Genomic DNA, 13,868 nt, shown 5'->3' with positions numbered 1-13,868 from the left:
TTATCCCAGCTGCTGTTTTCCAGAGAGCCTATAGGACAGTGGTGGCGAACCTTTGGCACTCCAGATGTTATGGACTACAATTCCCATCAGCCCCTTCCAGCATGGCCAATTGGCCATGTTGGAAGGGGCTGATGGGAATTGTAGTTCATAACATCTGGAAGAACCAAGGAGATTCTGCAACTATGACTTTCTCAGAAGTCAAGAAAAAATCAGACTTATTTCTTCTGGACCCAAGCATTTTCACTAAATTAAGCTTTGTCAATAATGTCTGAAAGGAGGCTGAATGAGTTGCTTTCAGTATCCCAGCATTCAGGCTGAGAGGTTTACGGGGATACTGCTTTAGTTCTATGAAAATCCAGATCATGAAGGTGAATTTTACTGCTTGTTCCAGTTTGAAGATTAATGGAGTGGTTATTTTTTTGCTCTTTGAAAAGAGCAAGCATGAAGAGGTTTTCTCCATCTGTCCAGTAGATGGCATGCTTTTCTCAGCACAGTTATGAGCCGCCAAAAGAAGACCCGGAATCTAAATGGCAGGAGACCAAGAGACTAACCATAGCTCCCTCCTCCCCGGCCTTCTCCTTTCTGCAGAAGGAAACACATCCAGTGATTCTCTTTGGGAAACCATGTGGAATCACACAGATTAGCTGCTAGACCAAGTGTGGGTTTGCTGCCAGTCTTTCATTTTATTACTATAGTGGCCCTTCTTGCCCGTTACTTCTGGTTTGTGTGTGTGTGTGTGTGTGTGTGTGTACCTGTACCCTTTGGTTTCCTCTGGAAAGGTTGACTTGACAGACTGGATTAAACCAATTGCTGAATCAAGTGCTTGCTGGAGTGTTGTGATTGGCTAGCATCTTCTTCCCTAGGGATGTGGCCTCTGACCCCTCATCCTCTGAGAGACAATGATTGAGAGAGCTGGAGTTTGTATATGCCTTCAAATAGAAGACAATGCAAAATCCACTGGTTTCCTTCTATCCCATAGGAGGCAATGGAAATCTGGATAATAGGTGGTCTAAATATCAGATTTTTCAAAGTGATGCATATGCATTTTAATGGAGAGTCCTTCCAGTGGGTCTGGGAGCTTGCATGCCATTGATTTGTGTATAGTATAAAATGGAATCATTTCCTCAGATTTCTGGCCTCTTCAGTATTCATGTGTGGCTCTTGTGATTGTAGGCAAAAAGTTTATTTGAAAATACTCAGGCAGTTTTTGCAGAGCATAGATAGGGACTTTTGGGGCATTAAAATGTCATCTGTACATAGTGGAGCTTGTGTAGGCTTTACATGTTTATACCATATAAGATTTTATGTTGTGGTAGGGTTTTTCTGCCTCTCACTAAATCAGAAATGAAATAAAGTGCCTCATGGAACGATTTGTAAAGGATATCATGCCTTTTGAAAAGTCTCCATTCTGCCTTCCTTACTGTCTTCTTTCTCAGAGTTCTGAAAGTCTAGTATGTGCCTTCTCTCAAGTATTGTAAGCACTTTCATGGCCTCCACAAATTTTTAATATCTGCAGCTTATTACTTCACCTATTGCATGTAAACAATGTGCTCTTGATGAACCTACCAAGCTTGCTGAAAATGAATAATTGCATAAATTGCATAAATGTCAATACACATCTGTAAACTAGCCTTGCTATTTCAATAAAAGGATACAAACCAGCAGCTTAAAATAAAAATAGGAATGACCGTTGGGAGGAGGAGAGTGTAAGAACATTCTGTGATGTTCAGAATAAATAATTAAGTTAATAGGTGGGGGTGGAGTTAGAGTAGAATTGACCCACAGTCTCTACTAATGATATGATCACTTTACAACCTTAGATTTTCCTTCTGCTTTTGCACCCCTTTAGGTAATCCTTATGTCTTTTCGCTGATGCTAGGCCAGAGTCCAATAACCTGTCCTTGCTTCTCACATGTGTATTCTCAGTTCTTTTAGCCTCCTGTTAATTCAGTGTGATGAATAAATGGACAAACACAAGCTAAAGAGTATTTTCATTTTGCTACCTGTATATAATTGTGAATCATTTTGAGCAAATAAAAAGTACCAATTCTGATCTAGTTTGTTGAAAAATAAACAAATAAAATCCGTCCATTTATCTCGAGGCAATTCTCACTATAAGCCATGTAAATGTTGATAAGCTAGCATTACTCCCAGTGTCTACTGATCGCATGTGCTCCTTTGCTGTTAAAAGCTTAACCTCAATTTGTGGACTACCATAATGCATTCATACTCCCTGCATGATCATCTTAGATTCTTGGCAATAGGTAAAGAATCTTGGAGGATCTTTTGCCTAGCAACCTCCCCAACACACACCCCACCACTGGCATTCTTTTGCGACCCCAGAAGAATTGTATGTCTTATGCATATGCATTCTGTTCTTATTATTTAGTTGAGAATCTCTCTCCATTTCTTAAATATATTTGCAGCAAATTCAGGGGAAAAAATGGTGTGACCCGTTTACCTAATCCCAGTCCTCAGAAATAATAGAATGTTAAATGCTTGCAGTAAATCTTTGGTCAGTTCTCTTCTCTCTCTGTCCCCGCCACCCACCCACTGAGGAATGCTGTGCCATACCCTAGCAGGTCTGAATGCAGTGCCAATCTCTTTGGGTGGTGCTGCTAAGCAAGCATTGGGCTCTCAGCAGAATGCAAGCTGGTGGGGGCGCTTTCGTCTGCCAGGCAAAAGACCCTCCGGGATTCTTTTCCCTTTGCCAAGAATCTAAGAACAAAGCTGATCTTCAGGGGTTTCCAGTGACTTGAGCTTTTGAAGGTTTGATTGTAATTAGCATAATGAGCTCTGACTTTTATTTTTGTGTGGATGGATGGCGGGGGTGGGGGTGGGAGGGCAATAGGGAAAGCACAGCAAAATGACCCATTGATTCTTTTAAAAAATAAAATAAACACTTCTAAGAAAGCTCTCCTTTTCCAGGCTGGACCAGCTGGAAGGTAAACATTTGTCTTCATGCTGTGCTCAGAAATCACATTTTCCATCTCTAGGATTTGGATTGGGGGGGGGGGGAAGGGAGCAGTGTTAGGTTTCAATTGATTTATTAACAAGCTGAAGCTGGGGCGTAAAGGACCCCCCTCTTCGGTGCAGAATGCAAAAAGACGTATCATTTGGCTTTTGCAATACTTGCCTTGTTTTCAAAGGAAGGTCAGGTTCATGCCTATGCCTGCCTCTCAATGGTTAGCTCTGTTAAGCTGAGCAAGGGCGTGTGAGTGTGTTTATTCATAAGTGTCAGACGACTAGACCTGTCACCGCTAAGCAACTGTAACAACAAGAAATGTTAGGGGAAAATCCTTTCCTCGGATTTATCCAAGCACGCCTCACCTGTTTAGCAAGCATATTTGTGATAATGAGAGAGAGCCCTGTACTTATGAATGTGCATCTTGCATTTGACTCCATGAAGCATTTAAACCACATGGATAACTTCACAGACTGGTGGGGTTTTTTTTTGTAACTTTCCAATTTTAAAGGAAGATACCCTTTTGCGGGGAAGGGGGAGCTTGGCTAATCTAAACCAGGAGATATCAGAACCCCACAGATACTGGTATTGCTTCATGCACGGTTTGGAATAATAGATGTAGCTATTAGCTGTACATTTTTGCTTCATTTCCCAGCCACTGAGCAGAGCAGAATGCTTACTGGGAGCCAGAAAGGTATGCAAGGCTTTCTTCCCACTGAAGGCCTGTGCAAACCCCCCCCCCCTTCCGGCTTTGTTTTCAGAATCCTTAAAACATAGGCAAAATCTGGTAAGAATAGTTCTTTGGGACTAATAGGGCTTGAAGATTTTCTTTCCATTGAAAGATAAGGTCCTAAGTTTTGGTTCACAGGGACAGAACATATGTGTAAGATAGGTAGGTTCAGTGCTGTGTGTATATACATTGTGAATGAAACCATACAGAGACAGGGATGCCTACCCTTTGCACCAGGCTTGGCTATTCATTTAAAACTTCCTGTTTCCATCTAAAATCAGCCTTTTCCTCCTTTCCCACCCCTCTCTCTTACTCCATTGAGAAATTAATTGGGGTTCAACAGAAGCCTTTGTCATCTTTCAGACAGCCATGTTCTTATATTGAGTCAGAGCAGTGAAGGGGGCTTCAGAATGTATAATTCAGAATGTATAATTCTGAAGTGTGTATTTTTTAAAAGTATCCCACTGAAGGGCTATTCTGTACTAACTGGAGCTACAGATGTTGTGTGTGAAATGCTTGATCTTGGATCAAAATGTCAGATGAAACCACCCGTTTGTTTTCTGCAGAAGTGGACTCTTGTTCTGCTCCCCTTCCCCCACCCCCCCAAGGTTTCCTCTCTTCCACTGTTTGGTTTTCAGCCTGAGGAATGAAGATCTTGACTCAAAGCAGTCTCATGTAGCAATTTCAGCTCTGACCATCTTTTTTATTCTCTCTTTTTGTTTAAGCGAAGAACTCTGTAAATTGATAAACGGGGGGGGGGGGGGATCTTAAATCTTTACACTGTTCTCTAGCACCGGGTAAAAATTCTTGTAAGCATTTTTGCCTACCTTTTATTTCTATTGTGCATAGCAGGCACATTTGTCCGTAGCGGTAGTATTCCTAATTTAGTCCCCAGTGACCTCTGCAGCCATGATTGGCAGGTCGCTGTCAAGGTAGGACTTGTGTCTGGGTGGTGGGAAGGAGCAGAACAAATGCCAACGGACAGCTCCCAGTCCCTGGGGGAAGCGGGCTAAAAAGGTGAAAGAAACGCAATTACAGGAGGTTTTTTAGCACAGAAAGTTAATTAGCTACTTAAATAGCGTTTAGTGCCGCTCACTCGCTAGAGGGAAATGGACACACAGTGAAGATGAGTGGAGGGGGGTGGGTGGTTCCAGGACAGTGCTGCCCTTCCAGCCTATTGGGTTATAATGTTTTCAGAAGCCCATATTTGACACATAGAGAGAAAGTGTGTGTGTGTGTGTGTGTGTTGTGTGTGAGAGAGAGAGAGAGAGAGAGAGAAGGGGTATTGCTTGGTTCTGTTCATGATCCCAGCCACTGACATAAGTATAGATTTTTATGGGTTTGGTGACTGAGGGCTTTCCGGCTGTTCCATTCCATGCATTGTTTCAAGCAAGCCGGGAGGGGTTTGAACCCCCCCCCCCCCTTACATCCCTGACTCCAGCATGAAAGAGCGATCTGTGGTCTCATTTTTACTTAAATAAGCCTGCACTGATATGTTTATCACTTGTGTACTAGTTCCTTAATCTTTCCCTTCGCTTAGCTGTCTCCTCCTCTTATCCAAATGTAGGTTGCAAAAAGCCTGGAACATGGCCTTGTGTTGCTGATATAGCTTTGTAAAGGGACATGGAGACTAATTATTATTATTATTTTGGTCCAGAGAGCTTAGAGTGACCCATCTACTCCCTTCCCAACCAAACCTGTGAAGGTAGGTTAGGTGAAAGACCACGACCAGTCAGTATCACTCAGTGATCTCTGAGAATGAGCAGGGATATTTGAACCTGGGTCCTAATTTGACATTGCCGAGAGGAGAGAATCCCTTGGAATTTCACTAGAATTGCCACTGACTTTATTTCAGCCATAGTTTCACATCTTTTGATGTTTAGCATTTAGCCTTAACTTTTTAAACTGGATGTGTTTGACTTTCCCCCCATAGTTTCAGGCTTTGTGTTCAAATGTCTGCTCCTACATTGCCAAATTTTATTTATTACTAGCGGGGCCCGGCCACGCGTTGCTGTGGCAATTGTCCTTCTCATCACAGTATGCAACCCACACAGATGTCCATGCAGGTCCAATGATCCGCAGCATAGCCTTTTGGGGTGGTCAAATGGAATCCCTCTTTCCCTTGCCAATGCACATTGTTATATGGTGGTGTCTTGTTCTTTTAGTATAAGGTAACCCTTTCCATTCCACAACGGAACTGTCCAGAGTGCGAATCCCGCTGTCCAGTGATAAGTAAAATATAGGACTGGGGCAAGCAGGCTATCCCAGTCAGGCAGCAGAGGCAGGGTGGTGAGGCGCTCAGATCAAGGCCAGCTCCCTGGGTTCGTAAAGGGCCATGTGCAAAAGAAGCGGAGCCAGTAGTGTTGGTTCGCCCCCACCCCGCAGATTTTCTTAGAAGAAAAAGGCAAACTCCAGCTCGCTTTTAGTAAAAGAGAACTGTGGCGAATATGGGTGAGGAAGTGGGTAAGTGGTGGTTGAATGTGAGGGAGGGAAGTGAGGTGTGTGAGGTTAAGCTGGATGTGTATGAGAGTATGTGTGTTGTGTGGTAGTAGTGGGTGAGGCACAGAGAGTGAAAGTTACCTGCGTGTGAGGGGGGGAACCCCACCTGATGTCTCACACGGCAAAGTGTGTATGTGTTTCACTTCCTCTCATATTACCTAACAGTATTACCTATTTACTGTTTTTAGTGCTCATCTCTGGCCATCTGCGCAAACATTGTAAGGGCATACCAACCCCTCAGGCCACAGACATGCTGCACGAACATTCTAAGGGTGACAGTTAAGCACAACCAGCTTCATGGCTTGGTGTTCCAGGAAAAAGATGTTTTACCTGGCTCAGGTATTGAATTTCAGCAATGTGAATATCCGAAAACCTGCCCGCATTGGAAAGGCACGTCGAGTGAAAATTTGAAAGCAATCCATCCAGTGGTTTCGGAGTTAGAGCACGACTCACAAACGGATGTTTTGCTTTTTATATATATATATATATTTTACTTATCATCTAACTTTCTCCTTGAGACTCAAGACAGATTACAGATATATAAAAAATGTTGTGAGGACTGGCAAATTGGATACAAAAATTCGGTATCATTCATCTTCACTCTTGGGGAGTCCTACATCAGGCATACCTCAGAGATATGGTTTTGCAGGGCTTCAGAAGGTCATACTACTGTGAAAGTATACCATTCTTGGTATGTCTGTCTGGAATCTTCAACTGGTAGGAAATGGTTATTGACTCATGTGAGCTGTAAGAACATACCATGCCAATCTTAAAAGTACTGCACATGCTGCAAGTTTATTTCTAGACACAATTCAAAAAAGCTGGTTCTTAACTTCACAGCTCTCAAGGGTTTGGGAAACAGGTATTTCAAGGACCTTCTCAAATAGGTCTACTCCCACCAGTTACTATAAAAACCTCAAGCACCTTGTCCCCAGTTTCTGGAATGAGGGGACTAGCAACTCCAGATGGAACTTTTCAGTGGGGGCTTCTGTACAGTGTATTTATCTGGCCCCTACATTTTTATGCTTTAGGTGCAGGATACAAACATTATTTGCCTGGGTTTTTTGTTTGTGCACGTGAAGATTAACTTAGACCAGAAGCTCTTGCTGTTTACATTTTGTATTTTAATTTCCGGCTAGTTATGCACAATGTGCTTGTTGCGTGATGTCCATTTGTCCATTGCAGCAAGATTTCTTGTACGAACCTATTTCCTCTGGTTTCACTTTCCATTCTCTCTGTGGCAAGTGAGACCACTTTTAGCACAACTTTTAATTTGCTTCACCATCCGAATGGGGAAATTTGCCAGTGAGCACAGCTTTGCTGTGGAGATCTTCCCTCTGCTCACAGCCAGCCTTCCCTCTCCCATGCACCACTTCACATGCCTTCCCCCTCACTTCCCCTTCCATGTTGTTGGCTGCCTGAAGTAACAGAAAAGAAGCTGCTCACAGTACACTGACCTCTAATTTTCTTGGTATTTAGAGATATCGATATAAAGAGAACTTGGAAATAAGCCTCCGGTGACAGCAGCACCAGTAGCAGAAAGTGTTGTGTGGAGAAAAGGGGAGGGGAAGCGAATATCTGCTCTAGGAGGGTCCCCTTCTTTACCAGCCTGTGGCCCAGAGAATTGCTTTGCCTCTTTCATGGGGGGGGGGGGGATTAATTTTGGAACAGTAATATTGGCATAAGTGCAGCTTAAAGGGCTAAGTCAGCGGTCTCGACTAGTGAGTGGAATGAGATTTGTGCCTTTAAGGAGCACTTGATGCATGGAGTTAAGAGAACCAGACCCAGAGAGCTCTCTGCAGAAAAACTCTATGGAAAGGAGGGAGTGCCTCCTCGTGTATAAACAGAGAAATGCAAGGAGAGCTCTCTGCAAGCCCACTGCACGGAGAAAAGTCCCAAGGTAAGCATTCCATGCATAATAGGGAGATTGACCTACTCGAGTTTTATGCTGCTGTTTTTAAAAATTATATTGTAATTCCTGCTGTTAAGCTTGTTTGGCTTCTTTGATGTTGGCTGCTGTTCTGTTGCTTTTTTCCTGTCAAATTGAGACAACTTATGGTGACACCATAGAGTTTTCAAGGCAAGAGATTTCAGAGGTGGTTTGCAACTATCTGTTAGTTGTTGCTTGTTAGTATATGTGTGTGTTTTTTACTTTGTGTTAGCGCTTTTATTATAAGCTGCTTCAAGCTTCAAGCATCCTGTACAGAGAGTCAGCTAACAGATAGCCATAATAATGCATCCTTCTTTGTGTCCTTTGACTTCAATTTTGAGAACCAATAGAAAGTGGAATTCATGGTGGTTCAGTTTGTGATGTCTTGTCTGCTGCAGTTATTGTAGTTCATGCATCTTGTGTGAGGAAGAGCCACTAAAAATGTAAGGAGAACAACTAGTCTGAGTAAGCTCATCATGTAAAGCCACGCAGTGGAAATAAATAAATACATACATAAATGTATTTTATGTGTAAATAATAAATGTAAAGTAAATAAATGTGAGATAATGTGGTAACACTGCTTTCATGTTTTGTTTGAGGGCTTTTAAAAATTAGTCCAGATGGGAACTGTGAAAACTAAAGCACACGTGTGGCTGTACAGAAGAGTTTGATTAAACATGGATCTTGGAATAGATGCTAGCTTTGACTGTGAATGTGTCTAGGGTTCTGTGTCTTAGATTCCCCCCCCCCCCCGCAACACTACTCCTGTTTTGATGGATTCATCATTGTGATACTTGTGCAGTCAGTCACATATGGGTGCTGCCAAGTTCAAAACATGGTCAGGGGTGCTCTGTTCCCCTCCCCTATGCTGTTTCCTGACTTTTCCAGCATGATAAAGAGAGGGCTGAGCACCCTTCCTTCTTTCTGCCATTACTGAGAGAGATTCATTATTAGAAGCTCTGTTATCCTTTATCAGCAACCCTACTGCCAACATTTCTACCTCAGAATCTACCTCTGTAGAGCTTTGCGCCCTGAAAATTCTCTTATTAAAAAATATAGGTCCCATGGCAGAAATATTGAGTTAGCTACAGACATCTTTGCAGCCATGTTCTACATTTATAGAAATACACAGGACACCGTGGTGTCTCCAAAACTTTGTCACCTTGCTATCTTAATTGAGGAGTGGCGCATTCTCAGCTGGACAACCTTCCAAGCAGGACACAACTGGCACAATTCTGTCCCCATTATTCCATCTTTGGGGAACACCTAAAACAGATTTATTTGTTGCCAGACAAAAAATGAGGATTTGTCTGTTCCCAAGATGCCCAGGACCGAAATTCTCTCTGGGGTGCCTTCTAGTTTCTGGAGGCAGAAGTCATGCTAAATGCATTTCCTCCCCTTTTGCTAATCCTGAAGAGCCTCTCCAAAGTGAGTCAGGAATGCACATCCACCATAGAATACCCCCCCCCCCGTACAAGGCAGGTGTAATCCCAACACTTCTTTCAGTATTCCCCAAAAGGTACATCACTCACTCAAAGGAACATAACCTTGAAGAGCCATTCTTGCATCCAAAGATGGGCAGCCTTCATGTAATTGTGTGACTCATTCAATGACCAACAACCCTCTCTGTTAGCCAGTGAAATGGATCTTACTAAATGCCAGAAAGCCATCAACCAGGCAGTCCTGTTCACCAAATGGAAATGCTTGCATTTGGCCTGAAGGTCAAAATCTTGACCCAGTAAAATGTTCCATTAAAAAGGTCTTCAAATATCCTCTAGGCCTAGTATAAGGGGATTATCCACATCCATCAGGTTCCATTTAGCAACCGTAGCCTGTTTTCATACATACATTGAAGGGAAATTCTTATTTGCACAAAGGAAGCCCAAACTGTTTCTTAAGGGATGACAAAACCAATGTCCCCTAGTTCAACTCCTGGCCCCTCAGTGAACCCTATCCCTCATAGTCTCAAAACTCATGGACAGTTGGAACCCATAACCACTTACCTCCTTAGCCTTTTGGCCATGAAAATGGTGTTCCATTGGCCAGTAGGGTAAGCAAACTCGATGAGCTTTGACATGATCCTCCTCACCTTAACATCTTCAACATTTGAGTAATTCTCCAAACATTGCTCTTTCTTCCAAAATTAACCTCAGAATTCAACTTAACCCAAGACTTTATTCTGCCAGTTCTATATCCACAACTTCAGGATTGCAAGGAGTGGGTTATGCATTCCCTAGATGTCTATAGAATGTTCTGCTTCTATTTAAATAGAACAAAACTGTTTAGAAAGAACAATCATCTCTTAATCTCATTTTAGGCTTTAACTTGGAGAGGAAGTTATCAACACTATCCTTTTCTAGGTGGAAGGTCACCTGTCAACCATTGGCCTATGGCTACTGAATATTTTTGTGTGCTAATGTTAGCATTTTGGATGAGAATAAATGTAAAGCTGCAGTCATGAAACACATATCACTACTTTATGCATCACACTGATAGGCTTTCTGAACTACCTTTTGAAAACACCAACCTTCTGGCATGAATGCCTACCTTCCCTCTTCAGACAAACACTTCAGCTGGTCCATGTGGTAGATAGAGGAGCCATACCTACCCCTGCGAGAAACTATGCTTGGGGATATTCACGAAGAAAACCAGAGTTTGAATGGGTCGAGGTTTAAGAAGAAGGAAGCTCACATCTAAAATTATTGCTTGTTCCTATTTTATTCACTAGTTGAGCTGCTGTTTGTCCCCAAATGCCAATGAACAGTTCAGCGTCTATTTTGGTCAATTGTACTGTCTTTAAGATTGTTCTTGGTAGGGGTAAAATCAGCAAATGTTGATGCACATTGTCAATGGGCAAATGTAAGGAGCAAGAGGAAATTCAGTTGATTGGCACAAACCACTATTCCAGTTTGCATCTGTTCAAATTTTGAAGTGGACCAGGCAGCAGAGGGCTTCTTCTGTACTGTGTGAGTGTGTGGGCACACATTCAAGGACTGGTTTCAAGTTGTTCTGCTGAACTTGGTCTTTCTACCTGGGGTTCTGTTGACAATGTAGCCCCTCATCCTGGATATCCAGGGAATGTGTATTGGAATTCAATGACCCAGACGACTGGTGAATGCTAGGAATAAGGCTGTTCCAGTAGCCTAGAGTGGCTCCAATTTCAGGGGCACTGTTGTTGGGATAGGAAAGCATACTGATGGGATGTTCTGCACAGGCATGCTGAGTGTGTGATTTCTTCAGCATTCAGTGCCTACATTGTTCAATAAGCGGATTAGAAAACACTGCATAAAGTGGCTTTTCAGGGGGCTGCTTTTCCCCTTGTTTTGCAAACCGTGATTTCACAGTAGAGCCCATTCAGGCTGTTCAAATGGATTGGCCTTTTCAAGATCCCAGAGGTCACAGTTTCAGATTCACTTATTTCCCAGAGCATTGCTGCTTTTCTCTCTCTTTTTGGGGGGGGGCGGAGGAGAAGTGGGGTAGAAGGAGATGGCATTTACTGGGGCCGGGGGTTAGTTTCTGCAGTCCAGACTCTGGGCCTTGAATGACGTCTCCTGAGCCTTGTTGCTCAATGAGCCAAAAAGCTTTGTCTGGCTCACTCTGCCTACTAATTTTGGGTTGCATGGCAGTGCTACTGCTAGCCTTTCCAGTGTACAGATGTGATATTACCAGAGAAAAAGCTTTTGTGTGGAAACTTATTTAAATTCCTAGAGTAAGGGTCTTGCCTTAATTTGGAGCCTGTAGGAAATATATTACTGCCTGGGAAGAGCTTCTTTAGTACTGAAAAGAATTGCACGGAGTATCTAGGATGTATTTTTAATTTGCATGTATTTAAATTTGGGCTGCGAAGTAGACGACTTTGTGTTGTTTGTGTATGTAGATGTTGGATAGGAGGTTTTTAATTTACCGATTATGAGAAAGAAATATAGCTGACATGGTCTCTTGACCTCTTCATGGTAATCATAGTTACTCCATCATCACCGTTGTCATGATCATGATCATCGTCAGTTGTAATGCCCAAAATCCTTTGATTTCCCATCAGAGTTACTATGGCCAATGACAGGGCTCTGCCCACAGAGCCATTTCTGCCACTGTGCCAACAATAGAGCAGCCAGTCACTTTGTCTAAAGATAAATTTATCTGTTTATTTATTCATTTATTCAATTTATATCCTGCCCTATCCCCGTAGGGCTCAGAGTGGGTCACAACATAAAAACATTATACAATCCTTAAAACATTTAGAAATATAAATAACAGTACAGTATTAAAAACAATGATATTTCAGTGCCAGTCCAGATGATAAAAACAGATGGCAGTAGATAATAGAAGTGGAAATCCTCTCCACCACTTCTTAAGGTCATCAAGAAAGTTTCCATGGCAGAGCAGAGATCTGAACCTGCATTTCTCAATGTATTTGTATGATGCAAAGTTGTTTCAGATCGTGTTTCTAATGGAGAATGTCTAAGGAGATAAAAACCTAAATAAATGCTTGAAGGCCTGTGGTGCTGAACCTCCTTCTGTTTTGTTTTTCAGAATGCTTCTGTGACATCAAAGATAATAAAAGCATTCCTTGGACTGGAGGGCCTTTAGCATGCAGAAGGTCCCAAGGTGCAGTCCCCAGTGCCTACAGTGACGAACGATTTGAGGCAGCCATTTTGGGAAGGAACTTTCCCTGAGGTTTCAGAAGGGTGCTGCCATTTAAAGTAGACTGGAAAGACTAACTGTGTATAGGAACAGACAAGTTGATGCGAAACAACATTTTTGAAGTACAGAGAGCCTTGCGCTCTGTGAAAGAGACTGGCGTTTCAGTTTCACAAATGGGGAGTTGTGGCAAAGGCCACCCAGTGAGTTTGTGGTAGAAATGGAACTTACTTTTCCAGGTATCTTTCAGCTGAATCAAGTGCAGTTGGCCTGTGTTAATTTTGTCCCCTAGTTGCTGTCGGCATTCCAGTACTGGCTGGGAACCCCTGAGCATAGATATAAATACTGGGGTGGGTGGGGGGTGTTGTAATGTGTGTTACCACCTTTTTGAAAATAGCTGAGAGGTGGATCATGAATAGCTCCTTTATGGAGTTAGAATTACTGAGCTGTAAACTGTTTCTTTGGTATTGTGTCTAAAATCTTGGAAATTCAGATTCAAATCTTCCCTGAGGTATGATGCTCACCAAGTGACCATGAGCCCCCCCCCTCTCTCTCACTCACTCACAAACACACAGTTTGTTGTGTGAAGATAAAGTTCCTATTTCATACTCCGTGGCACAGCTCTTTTTCATAGCTAGTATATTATGTTGTTCAAGGGTCTCTGGTGGAACTGTTCATTAATGACAATTTATTTGTTAGTCTCTTTTTTATCTGTATATGCTAGTCAAATGACCAACTAGAGAATGACTGGCTGACTGACTTATATGGTAGTAACAAGAATAAATTGGGGAAGGGAGGGCCATGGATACAGTCCTGAGCTCCTGGGTAAAGGCATGATACAATACTTTAACTTTGCTGTGTGTACCTTATAATTTGGAGAAAGTTGCACCTACTGAGTTTGGTTAAGTTTCACTTTAGGAATTGTGCTCAACTGCTGTTCACAGGTTGTTCTGTTTTCAAGCAGCTCTGAGCGCTTACTGGCACAGAAACCTTTTTACGATAAACTGAAATAGTGACCTACCCGTGACCACAAAATGACTTCCAGGTTTCCCACCTCTAAACCCAACCCTCTAGCTCCTGTGCCATTTTGGCTGCTGTTCTAACCA

At 42.6% G+C, this 13,868-nt stretch overlaps 1 protein-coding gene across 5 annotated transcripts in view; it reads left to right on the top strand.

The window, feature by feature from the left end:
• TBC1D16 (TBC1 domain family member 16) overlaps positions 1 to 13,868 on the top strand; it is a 67,406-nt gene that overhangs the window by 30,815 nt on the left and 22,723 nt on the right. The window lies entirely within an intron of this gene.

Source organism: Sphaerodactylus townsendi, linkage group LG03 (genome assembly GCF_021028975.2).
Source record: "Sphaerodactylus townsendi isolate TG3544 linkage group LG03, MPM_Stown_v2.3, whole genome shotgun sequence".
In the NCBI taxonomy this organism is placed as follows: Eukaryota; Metazoa; Chordata; class Lepidosauria; order Squamata; family Sphaerodactylidae; genus Sphaerodactylus; species Sphaerodactylus townsendi.
This window is presented reverse-complemented; position numbering and strand designations above follow the sequence as displayed.